Here is a 12,791-nt window from a genome sequence, read left to right as displayed (position 1 = left end):
CAGGACAGGTCATTTAAAAATTACTGAACTACCTAAAATTCGTGATCAAAAGAGAACATAGCATCTTTCAAGAAATTAACAAAGAAAGAAGCTGTCCTGATATTCTTGTGCTAGACCTAAAATAGAAATTAAAAGAATTCATTGATTTACTACTAAAAAGATATCAAAAAGAAAGCTATCATGAATATTAAAGTAAAATTTCAGGGCTCCCAGGTCAATATTTCAGTTAGAAAGTCTCTGATTCTCCACAATCAGGATAACACAGAAATAACAAATTTTCAATTGAAGAATAATGAGGCTGGAATACAGTATTCTGAAAAGCAAAGAATTTTGATTTATAACCAAAATTCAGCTATCCAGTATAACTGAACATACTTTTTCAGGGGAAAAGATAGCCATTATATGAATTAGGGGTCTTTGAAACTTTCTTGATGAAAGAACCAGAGTTGTTCAGAAAATTAGAACTTCATATATGAGATTCCAGTGAAACAAAAAAGGTAAACAGAAAATAGAAATCATAAGGAACTTAATGATGTTAAACTTTGTATACTTATATATTAATGCACACACATATATAATTTGGAACTAAAGGGTAGAGAGAGGAAAGGACTGGGTGAAACAGAAAGACTGTAGGTAGAATGGATTAAGTAATTTTGCAAAAATGAATAAAGAAAAAATCTATTACAATGGAATGGAAGAAGTGGGAGGTACAATGCAGCCACAATAAGATAAACACTCAATTGGTTATAGAAATTTACTTTTTTCTAGAATAACCTAGGAAAGAAAGAAGATTATAGAAGAGTGATAGAAGGGAGGGGAGCTTGTAGAAGGTGGTAGTCAGAAGCAAAACACTTTTGAGGAGCAACAGGGTGAAAGGAGAGATAGAATAGAATAAATGGGGGTGAGGGAATAAGTTAGTAACTGTGGGGGAAAATAATGTTGAAAAAAGTTTCTCTAAATGAGGCCTATTATCTCAAATGTAGAGAACTGAGTCAAACTTATTTTAAAAAGCACCATTCACCAATTGTTACATGATCAAAAGAATATTTTTCATATGAGGTTATCATTTCTATCTTTGATAATATTAAAAAAATCTTGTAATTCACTACTGATTAGAGAAGCATGCATTAGGACATGTCTGAGGTGTGCTGTATTGATTAATAGGACAGAAAATGGCAATTGTTGGAAGGAATGTGAGGAAAATAAAACATTACTGCATTACTGGAAGAGCTGTGAAATGATTCAATCATCATGTGGATTATTTGCATGCCTACTCTTTGATCTAGCAATGCCACTACTAGATCTGCATTACATAAGAAAGGAAAAAATGGAATGAAAAAATTATCTACAGTTATAAGAATTTTAAAGCATCTTTTTTCTGGTGGCAAGAAATTGGAAAGTGAAGGGATACCCATCATTTTGGGAATGGTTGAAGAAGTTGTGGTATGTGATTATTATGGAATACTATTCTGCTATAAAAAAATGATGATCATGATGCTCTCATTAAAATTGGAAAGACTTACATGAGCAGATGTAATGTGAAAAGTGCTGTAAACAATGTAATATAAAAATTGTAGGATGATCGACTATGACTTAATTTTTCTCAGTAGTGCTATGACACAAGACAACTATGAAAGACTTATAGTAAAAAATATTACCTATTCCAGAGAAACAATTGTTGATGACTGAATACAAATCGAAACATATTTTATTTTACTAAAAACTCAGAAACATTGAGTGATGATCAATGATGATAGATTTAGCCCCTCTCAGAAATTCAGTGATCAAGGGCAAATCTGAAGGATCTTAAGAAAATGCCATCTACATCCAGAGAAAAATATATGGAGTTTGAATAAAGGCTAAATTATATTATTTTCACTTTTAAAAACATGCTTGGTTTTTTTGGTCTTTTTCTCAAGCTCCCCTCCCCCATTCTGATCCTTTTTTCACAAGTTGACTAATATGGAAGGAACTATGTTAAACATGATTGTACACATATAACTATCTCAGCTTACTAACTGCCATGGGGTTGAAGGAGGGAAAAGACAGAGGTAGAAAAATGTGGAACTTCAAAAAATAGAAAATAATCAGTGTTGAAAACTATCTTTACATGTAATTGAAAAATAAAAAGAGACACTATTGGCTCTAAGAAAGAATTGCAAAAAGGGGGATATTCAGTAAAATCACTTATTGAAACAAATTCATCTTTATCTCACCTCTCATAAAAGCATTTACTTAGTTAAGGCATTCATTACTTCTTTAGTGGATTATTGCCTGATCTAACTTTCTTCTCTTCACTCCCTTCTCCAATACATCTTTTAAATAGCTTCTAAGATAATCTTCCTAAGGAACAGGTCTGACCATAAGCCTCTTCATTATCTCTAGGATAAAAGGCAAATTTCTTTGTTTGGTATTGAAGGCTTTCCACCATCTAACTGCCACATAATCTTGCCCAGCCTAGTTCATAACACTGCACAAAAATATTGATACTTCAGGAGGCAACTAGGTTGGGCAGTGGCTAGAGCACCAAGACTGAAGTCAGGATGACCTGAGTTCAAATTTGGCCTCAGACACTTAATAATCACCTAGCTCTTTGACCTTGGGCAAGTCATTTAACCCCATTGCCTTGCCAAAAAACAAATCAACACTCCAGGCAAACCAGATCTTTATTTTAACTTTTTATCCCCTCTCTTCCGTCAGTAGATTTACAAAAACTATCTTCCATAACTGGTATGCATTTTCCATGTTTCTTTGTCTCAGAATTATTGTCTTCTTTCAAGTTGTATTTGTTAAAAAAAAATTAACGAAACATAACTTTGAACCAGAGGATAAAATAGACATTGAGATAAGCATTTAGTAAATTAAGGGGTGAAGGAAAGGGATCCACTGGGCTAGTGAGGGAGAAAGAGGCAGATTGGAAATTTTAGTAAAAAAAAAGAGGGAAGAAAGAGCTTTTAAGTTAAGAAGAACATTCTTGAATCTTAACTTCATTGGGTTTGGCACAGAAAGGAAATAGAATGCATTCTCAGTTGCTTATAGAAATCTATTTACAGGGAAATAGGAATGCAGAAAGAAATAAGGAAAGATAAAGTTAGAAGGGAGGTCTGATTATCTAATGTCGTAGGAACAGAATACTTTTGAGGCAGGTGGGATGTCCCCGGATATAGCAGGCAGCTATGCTTCTGGTAAGCCTTGAGCAGAAATGGTGGAGACTCTGACTGCACTGCCTGCAATTTGGCTTACTGTCTAGTGCAGGCTGATTTACATCACCCTTGTGTGAAGCTTCTTATTAAGAGTATTCTATGGAAGGGATGGCCTAGTGGAGCCTCCAAAGATATGCTAGAAATCTCCAGTGAATTCTTCACTTGCTGCTTCCCTCCCCCAAGCAGAGTTGTAGAGGGCGTCATTTCTCAGAAGCTCCTCATAAAAGGATTCCTTATATCTCAAAAATAAATAAAAATAAAATGAAAACAAACAAAAAACTAAACAACAAAAACAAAAACACTTTTGAATATGAACAGACTGCAAAGTCAGAAAGTCAAGGATAAAGAGTGGGGCATAGTAGAATGGAGGAAAATATACTGTTATCATTTCAATTGATTTGAAAGTGATGAACTCATCTATAAAATGGAAATAGATAGCAGAGTGGATTATATGGTTTAGATAAAAAGGCCGATACCATGATACCACAGGCACAGTAGGGGGAGCAAGGAATAGTTAACCTATCAGATCTGTGGATGGGAAGGAATATATGACCAAATAATAAAGATAAGTTTTGAGTATAATTCTGGTTATATAAAACTAAATTAAAAATTTTGCATGAACTAAACGAATGAAATGACTATGAGAAGGAAAGCTGAAAATTAGGGATTATATAGAAAGTTTCTCTTATGAGCATCTCATTTCGCAAACATAAAGAACTGAGAAAAATATACAAGTCACTGCTCAATTACAAATCATGAAAATTCAAAATTTTAGAGAAAGAAATCAAAGTGATCTATAATCATATAAAATGCTCTAAATCAAAATTGATTAGAGAGATGAAAATTAATTTCACTCTGGATGTAATTATATCCATCAAAAAGGCTAATATGACAAAAAAGAAAACAAATGGAGAAAAGTGATAGAACTGGGGCACTAATGTACTATTTTAAAAAAAATTTTTATTTACATAAGGCGATGGGTCATGTGACACCAAGATCACACAGCTAGGCAATTATTAACTGCCTGAGGCTGGATTTGAATTCAAGTCCTTCTGACTGCAGGGCACCTAGCTGCCCCAACACTAATGCATTTTTGGTAGAATTGTGAACTTATATTCCTATTCTGCAAAGCTATTTTTAACTATGCTCTAACTAGCCCATAAAATTTGAGCCAATAATAAGACTAATTGAAATATAACCCCCCTAAAAGAGAAAAAAAATAAGAGAAAAAGGAATTATATGTACAAAACTATTTATAGAAACTGTTTTTATTATAGGAAAGAATTAGAAACTGAGGAGATCTCATCCATTGAGGAATAAACTGAAAAAGTTATTGTTATGTAGTTTATGATTGTATTATGATGCTATTGTGGTAAATGAAATGAGCAAGATGTTATCAGAAAAACCTGAAAAGATTTACATGACCTGATGGTGCAGAGTGAGTTGAACTTAAGTAGCAGAACAGTATACACAGTAGCAGGAATGATGATCAAGTGTGAATAACTTAACTATCTTCAGCAACTCAGTGATCTAGGACAATTCTTAAGAACCTATTAGGGAAAATGTTATTCACTTGCAGAAAAATAAATGATTGATTCTGAATGCAGATTAAAGAAACAAATGTCAAAATTTTCTTTTTTTCTTCATTTTCTTTTACAGCACAACCAATATGGAAACATGTTTTTCATAACTAAAATTGTATGACCTATATTACATTGCTTGTTTTCTTTCTCAATGGAAAAAAAAGAAGGAAGGAAAGTTGGAACACAAAAATTTAAAAGAATGAATGCAAAATTATTTTCATTTATAATTAAATAATAAAAATTACATTTATATTTTTAAAATACATCTTTGATAATATATATCTAAAATGTATTAGAAGTAACTAGAATTACTAAGCACTGAAAAGTATCACCAATGAAAAAATGACTCTAAAGAAACAGGAAACTGTCAATGGTGTGAGAGGCAATCCCCAATTAGTTCCTTGTTTTACCTTTTAACCTGCTAATGTTAAATCTAATGTACATGCCACAATTGAATGAATAAAGGACTATCGAATGAATGAATTCAAACATTATTAAGTTCTTTCTATGTGCTAGACATTGTACTAAATTCTGAGGACACAAAAAGAAGCAAATTTGATAGTCTATGCTCCACAGAGCTTCCAGCCCAATAGTGGAAGAAAACTCATAAAGCAGAGCTAGAGATAAAAAAGCAATTTGAGGGGAAGTTATAGGATCAATGTTATGGTAAGAAATATGAAGTGGACCCATGATTATGATATAAATGATGAAGGTTTGCCCATAATAGTCCAGTTAGCTTGGGACAGTTTTACAATGTATATAGGAAAAGAACACAATCAGAAGTTAGATTTTTGAATTGTATATGGAGAACTGTCTTCACTACAAGGAAGGTTAAGGATGAAATGATACTAAGGATATGCTGAAAGAAGCATAACAATTTTGCCTTAGATAATTATTATAAGAACATCATTTGCCCCTTAATTCATGAGAAATGATAAAAAAGTAAAGACAAATGATTAAAAAGTAAATAAGAGAAAACATTGATTTGTTTAAAATTGAGATTAAATATTCTGGTAGTTATAATTTTATAGAGAAATGCATTTGCTTTAAAAGTGATGAGATCAAAATATCCCAGAAACTCTGTGGAGCAGAATTGTTTATCTTACCTAGCAAAAATAAATTTCAAATAAAGTCAACAGAAGGTTCATTTGCAAAACATTATAGTGAAGAGTGATAGATGATTACATTCATGATCACACCATAAAAGAGTAGAAAGTGATGAATGGAAATTAAGTCTATGAAATTGGTCACTGTGCTCATTTAATTGATATAATACTAAGAAAAACAGAGCACAATGGAACATCTTTATCAGCATTTTTCATCAATCTATTGCTATAAGTAACAGTAGAATCAAATATACTTCAGAGACTTCTAGAATATTCAAGTTATGAGGAGCTTTGTGGGTTATTTACACAAGGTTATGTTCTCTACAAGGTGAATTAAAATGGGGATAGAAAATTGGGCCTGCAGTAAGAAAAACCTCAGTTCAAATCCATGCTCAGATTTTTATTTATTATGAACTTGAAAAAGCAACTTTAAAATTACCTCACTTTCACCAACTTTAAAATGGAGAATGGCAACTACCTCATAAGATAGGTATCTAATGTGAGGATTGAATGAAACTATTAAGTCCTTAGTACTAAATAGTTAATTTTTGCCCTTCATTCTCAAAGTGTACCAAAACAACATCACTATGTTATAATCAACTTATGGTGTGTCTGACTGTGGTTCCTCAGAACAATAGGAACTCAAAATGCTGAGGTTGGGCGCAAATAGTCCATATGAAGATTTGAGTTGGATTCTTTAAATTTGCACCTTCCCTATTTCTTTTGAGAAACTTCAATTTTACTTTGTTCTTTGAACACAACACCTCCTTTGATGAGGATATCCATGCTAGGTGGTCCTGTGCCAAAGACTCCCTTATCTTGCAAACAATTCCATAGTTCTTACAAAAGTCCATATCACTTTTGCTGACCATCATATGAGTGTGAATTCTCCATAAAATAATGCATTATGTAAGTAGGTATTTGGCATTGAAACAATGTCACCAACTAATCTGAGTTGTGCACTCTATGGTGGAGTTTGAATATTTGACAGTTTAGTTTGAGAAAGGATCTCAATATCTGGTATCTTATCCTCTTAGGTGATTTTCAGAATTATCCTAACACCATTCAAATGAAAGCAATTAATTTTCCTAGCATGGAGCTATTAGACTGTTCAGGTTTCACAGGCATACACAGGTCACCACAGTGGTCTGGAGACCTTCAGTTTGGTAGTCAGCCTGGTACTTCTTCTCTCCCACACTGCTTTGGAACCTCTCAGACACAGCAATGTGTTTTTGAAAAGCTCCTTATGAATGTGTAAGTCTTCGGGAAGTACATTGCTTTTTCTTTATTCTGTGCTTTTTGCAGTCAAGCAGAATAAATAGCACCCCTTTATCAAATATGAGCCCTGCAAATACTAAAACAACTAAATCATTGTATCTTTCATTTTTATAAGGCTAAATATTTGCAATCCTTTTCTCTATCATGTGAAAGGTAATCATGACCATTGACCATACAAGTTACACTACTCTCCTCATTGTCTGACTTCATTGTTTTTAAATAAATGTAATGATGAAAACTGAATACAGTCCTCCAGATGTCATCCAACCCGGACAGTGTAAAGTGGAACTTATTATATCACTATATTGCTTGCAATTTATACTATGCAGAAAATAAATGTTGGATTATATTATTATATGAAATCATCCATTTTCTCAGATTCAAATGTCTTAAAGTTATTTTTGAAGAGACTAATAGATAATATAATTAGTCCTAAGGTATTCTTGCTACCTTGCTTAGATGGGACTCATTACCACATAATAAAAACCAATTTGAGCTATGGCCCTAGCCAGGACATGTTCTTGCTATTCTCTAACCTCCTTCCTGCAATTATGAAATATCAGGTAAGAGGAGAGAACACTGAGACCAACTCTCATTAAAATGTCCACCTTTTGCTGTCCATTTGCCAAGGAAAGTACAAATGATTTATTGTTGCATCAATCATAAAGAAGACATACCGGTTCCTCTTTCCTTCCATGAGAGAAGTGTGCCATCTTGTGAAGATATCTTAATAAAAACCATTTTAATCACTATGGACTATGTATTCATGAACCATTAATAACAATTTGGGGGCTCATTCAGGACATTAGCATAAATCTCTTTTCCTGGCATTTTCCCAGAAGAATAGAAGAAAACTGTGTGCAAATGGTTTGATTTCAAGCCCACTTTCTTGGTGTTCCCTATGGGGAAATATCTCAGAGATTTCTGGGAAGACTGGTCCAGGTTTGGAGTCAAGAATGATTAAAATGTCTGGGGAACGGGGTGGCTAGTTGGTGCAGTGGATAGAGCACCAGCCCTGGGGTCAGGAGTACCTGAGTTCAAATCCGGACTCAGAAACTTGATAATTACCTAGCTGTGTGGTCTTGGGCAAGCCACTTCACCCAATTGCATTGCAAAAAAAAAAATTCTGGGGATAAGAACCAGGGTAAGGGATGGATTTCTAGGGTGGTGTTGTTGGCCAGAACCACCCTGGAGTGGCTGAGAAGTACTTCAATTGGGAGATCTATCCACAAGAAGAAACCAGATGATAAAAAAGGTTTCCAGGAAAGAGGGAGGGGGATTTGGGTTCTCTCTCCAGGAAGTTTCCCAAAATCTTAAAGGGAGAAGGTTGTCTCCAGATGTGAGGAAGAAAGGAGCCATGTGGTCAGTAGCTGGAAAGCAAAGAAGTCAACAGTATCCATTGCTGTATGAGTGAGTTTCAATGTTCCTGTGCAGGGGTGTATGTATTTGTTTTCGTCCTATATCTGGTCTTGTGCAAGTGTTCTGGGTTAGGTATTTCTGGGTCTGGGGTCTCTGTCCAAGTTTTAAACTGGAGGAGCTGGAATTTGAGTCCAGGAGTTTCAGAAGGTGGAGGGGAAGGAAGTAAGTTTGTAGTGCCCCCTTGCTGGAGATCAGCCCCTCTTTCACTGTGCCACTGGTAGCTGTACTGGCATGTGTAGTGAAAGAGAAAAGGGGAGAGGGATTCTTAAGGAGAAAAAGCTTTGGTTTGGGGAAAGTTTAGAAGACAGAAAGAATTCTTAAAGAAAAGATTGAGGAGTTATAGGAGAGAAGATTTCTTATTATTATGACTGGGAAACATCCCATGTTTTCTCCTTGGGTTGGGGAAAGGGGGTGGTAAGTTGGACATGTCTTGGATGTGTAATGATCTTGATCCCATCCACCAACTTGTTAAGACTTGAACTCTAAACTCAATTCAACCCATGAGTGGGGTGGGCAGGAGATTTAAAGTGCTTAAGCCTTAAAGTAAAAGACCCTGCCACTAGTGGGACAGGTGATTGGGAAAGGAAGAAAATACAAAAAACAACAGGGTTCAAGAGACACATCTATTGAAAGGAAATCATGTTTAATGATTTGCTTTGTCCATGTGGTCTAAATGTGCTGCATTTCTGATATTTAACTGTTTTTAAGATTTCAAAACAGGAGTTTTGGGAATCACTCTGAAGATTTTAAAAGAGGGATATTAGTGTTGTTGCATTCTGACAAAATTTGTACAGAATGGGAGGAATTAAATAACTTAGATTGTTAATGTGGTTTGGGATTTTAAACTCTATTGTAATACCTTTTGCATTAAAGGAAAGTGGCATTGGGTTAACTAAGAAGAAAAAATACCTATGTTATCAGTGATATTTACTGATTTATTTTGGGGGGAAAGCACTAATTTTTTTCATGTTAAGCCTTAATAATGCTACCAATTTTATTTTTATTTTGGATAGAATTTTTGGAATGTGAACACTGGATTCTCTGTACAGGTACTCTAAAGCTTTTATCACAATAAACTGTTGGGAAGTCTGGCTGTAATTACATTGGGTTTTAAATTTATCATTTGTATGACTTTGGATTCTGAGAGGATCTGGGTAAAGAGGTCTGGAAGAAAAAAATGAAAAATAAAAAAAAATATACCTCTAAGTATAAAAGTTGCTGTCAGCTGTTCCAGATATTGTGGTGCAAATGGAGGCTAACCATAAGAAGCACTTGTTGCCAGGCTGGACACCATTCCTAATAAATGTTATCCTTCTTAGAGAATTGCCTCAGTCTACCATTTGTTAAACTCTGGTCATTACAAAAAGATCACATTATTTCTCTTAAATTCAGTAGGTCATTGTTTATTCATTTTTCCTAGGTATTTCTCCTCTATCTTGTATGTGTGAAGCTGATTTTTATGCTTATGAATAATACATCACATTTACCTTACTAAATGTCATTAGATTCACCCTATGTTATATCATCTCAAGACTTTTTTTTATTAAATACTCCACCATGCATTACATTAGCTATGCACCCTAACTTTGTAGTTAACTGCAAATGTGACAAGCACTCCATCCATGCTTTCATTATTGACATTGATAGGAATGAGAAATGGCATTTATCTCTAAAATCTCAAAATTTCTTGATAGATGCATCTAGAATAAGCATGTATCCTACAATCTTCTAATTATAAATATCAGGTATGGCAAAACAGGAAAAATATTTGACAATAGTTGATGCCAGTGTCTTTCAAGAATATTTTAATTCTCAAGAGAGATTTCTAACAGATGGAGAGGGGATCTTCTAGATTTTAATCTCTGTAGATAATATTATGATAATTATATCAGACCTCAGAACATTAATTCAAGATGCTCATAAACTTTGACAACAGCCCATTGCATTATTTCACAAGTCTTATATCTTGTGCTTGTTCAGACAAGCTAGACTAAAGTAACAAGACAATGTAATGGAGAGAGAGGAGTCTGCCTCTACCAGGCGATCCAAACCACTGTCCACCCTTAACTATTGTCATCCGTCAGATTCTAACAGAGCACTGAAATATTGGGAAAATCAGTGCCCTCTCCCCAAACTATTAAGTTATCTTGGCCATCAACAGTACATCATCAGTGATCACAGGATGGTCAAGTACTGTAGAAAATAAGAGTCAAACTATAAATGCCAACACAACGTCACCCAAAGAGCAATAAACAAACTTTGGTGAAATAGCATGACATGATACCCTGAAAAACAGAAACATGCAAGCAACCACCATTTTGACTATTGTCTTCACCTCAGACTTTGATGAAAAAAACCAGGATCTTTTGTGCAGGTATCTTGGTAATAGCTCTTCACGTGCCTTGGTGATAGCAATCCCAAGTCACCAGACCTGTATCCAGGACAACCCCAAGACCCATTGCTGAGGAGATAAATCAATTTAGAGAAAGACACCCCTTTCTCATTATCTCTAGGACCAATTGCTAACAAATGGCCACCAATAGGCACAGAAGTCCTGTGAAAATACTACCAAGAACCTAAAGTCAAGAACCTTGACAATAGCAGTGTGTCCAACCCAATATCCTAAGTCATTTTCCTTGGAAACAATGCTTCTAGAAATTCAACTTGGTAACTGCTTTAATAGACTTTCAATCTGAAGCTACCAAAGACTCATAAAATAAAGTCTTGCTATCAAAGTCCTTAGAATTGTCAAATGGTGCAGTATTAGAAATGGATGAATGATTTAATTAATGGGAAAGATATTAAAGATGATAAATAATCATTTTTATTTTACCATAAGGAGTATATGATTTTTTAAATCTGACTTTCAAACAAAACCTTTGGTAATATTCATCTTTGCCAGAAGAATGTGAGCTCTTTGACAAGTAAGGGCTAGTATAAGACTTTGCTAATAACAAGTATTTCATAAGGGTGTCTATTTAATCATTCGCTAATCTGCTACTTCTATTTGAAGATGAATTGAAATATTAATTTAATAGCAGAAGAATGAAAGATTGCATTTGAAAAAATCTGTGAATCCAACAATCCCAGGCTAATTTAATATTAATATTCTTTAGATAGGATTATATACTTATGAACCATATAATACCTAATCTTTAAAAAAATGTTAATATAGACATACATGACCATATATGATTAAAGTTTATCTTAGACATGAATGGTAGAAATAAGAAAACATCAGAACATAATCTATGGTTATTTGCATTTAGAAAATGTGGTTTAGCCAGCCATGCTCCCTCTCCACATAGGTTATTAGGATACTTTCTTATATTCTATGTTGGCTGACTCCAGTCTAAACTAGTCAATCAAAATAGAAGGAATAACAAGGAAACAGCAATTTACAATATTAAAACTTTCTTAGAAGTCTAAGCTCAATTCTATTTTGGTTAGAGTTACTCATATCTATTGCTCTACCATTCACAAAAAAATTTAGTTTTATTTCTTTCTTTATGTCTCTGTTTGTCTCTGCCTCTTTATCAAGTATACACACACACACTCAGATATACATATATAGACATGCATGCATGCATGCATACATACATACATAGTTGTATATGTACATACCTTCAAAGAAACACAATGGGTATGTTTATGTTTCCCTGTATATATCTGTCCATATTTGACTATTTGTCCATCTAACAAAAGAGGCAGATAGAGCTATAGATATAACAATACAAGTACAGATATGTATAAATGCAAATACACACACACATATATTGTTTTATTCTCTTATATATTGGAATAGTTGCATACAAAAGAGTTGAATATATTTATGAGTTCACAAAATGGATCTCTTCCACAATTTTCCTCTGAAAAAAAATTATTGAGCATTCACATATTAGAGTTTATTAAATAATAATTCTTTCATTCATTCTTTAAACCATGTTCACTTCAAAAAGAAATATCACCTATCAATTATGAGTAAATTATGCTTTAAAATATTTGTTTCCCTGTTCATTCACTGCCTCAGATTGGTCAAATAATAAGTGAAAATTGTGATTCATACACACACACACATACACACACACAAACACACACACACACACACACACACACACACATATGCATTCGAGCAGACCTTCTTATATCATACCAAACTTCTATTTAGATTACAAGTTGTTCAGCTGTGAATATCAATTACT

Source organism: Macrotis lagotis, chromosome 6, assembly GCF_037893015.1.
Source record: "Macrotis lagotis isolate mMagLag1 chromosome 6, bilby.v1.9.chrom.fasta, whole genome shotgun sequence".
Lineage (NCBI taxonomy): Eukaryota > Metazoa > Chordata > Mammalia > Peramelemorphia > Peramelidae > Macrotis > Macrotis lagotis.
The sequence above is the reverse complement of the archived record's forward strand: the minus strand, read 5'-3'. Positions refer to the sequence as shown.